We start from the raw sequence: 924 nt of genomic DNA on the forward strand, positions 1-924 counted from the left end.
TAAATATTCACTTTTCCAGTGTTCTGCTTAATTATTATTAAATACTATCACCTCTTAATTATATCTTTATTTGTATGTATATTTAGTTTTCTTTATTCTGGACTGAGTCTTTTACTTTTGGGATAGCCTTTTTTTTTTTTTTTTCCCCTTGGCAGAACCGGGAATTGAACTCAGGCCCTTGCGTTTGCTGGGGAAGCACTTACTCTACTGAACCATCTTCCTAGCCCCTGGGATAATCTTTTGAGTTGCAGTGTATTTTGACTCCATGTTTTGCTTTTGTGTAATGTTTCTAGGTATACTTCTTCTTTCCAGAATTTTGATGTAAATGTTCAGTCTTTTTAAAGTCCTAACCAACTATCAAAATATTTTTGTTGGTTTCATTCAAATTAATTATAACGTACAATATATGAAAACTCTGTCTTGAAGACAATATATGTGTCCGGCACCTGTACTGTACACACATAGAGAATGCATGGGGAAAGTGGCATTTACACTACTCTGACAGAAATAAAGACACATTTGATGCCTTTGTAGGTGAACCTGAGAAAACTTGAAAGCATACTGTTATGTACACGCAAGCTTAAATGTCACAGTTTCTAGAGTATGAGAAAAAGTATGACCTAATGAGAAGCAAAGTGCAAGAGTGATAAGTGGGGGTGGGAAAAGGTTCAAATGGTTCCCCCAGTTACCCACTCTGCCCTTTCTAAATTATGTTAATACAGACGCAATTCATTTCACTTATACTAATCATTTTACATAATTCATTGAAAAGAAAGTTTTGTGCTATGATTGTTTCTCTTTTTTGCCAATGCCCTATTCTCTGTAGTAACTTTGAAGATAATGGAATGTGGTGTAGTAACTATTATTAATCTCTTATTTTGTTAGGATATTTGATTTTTATTAAAATTTAAAATAATAGCAATT

The sequence above is a fragment of the Octodon degus genome, unplaced genomic scaffold, assembly GCF_000260255.1.
Source record: "Octodon degus isolate 3935 unplaced genomic scaffold, OctDeg1.0 scaffold00009, whole genome shotgun sequence".
In the NCBI taxonomy this organism is placed as follows: Eukaryota; Metazoa; Chordata; class Mammalia; order Rodentia; family Octodontidae; genus Octodon; species Octodon degus.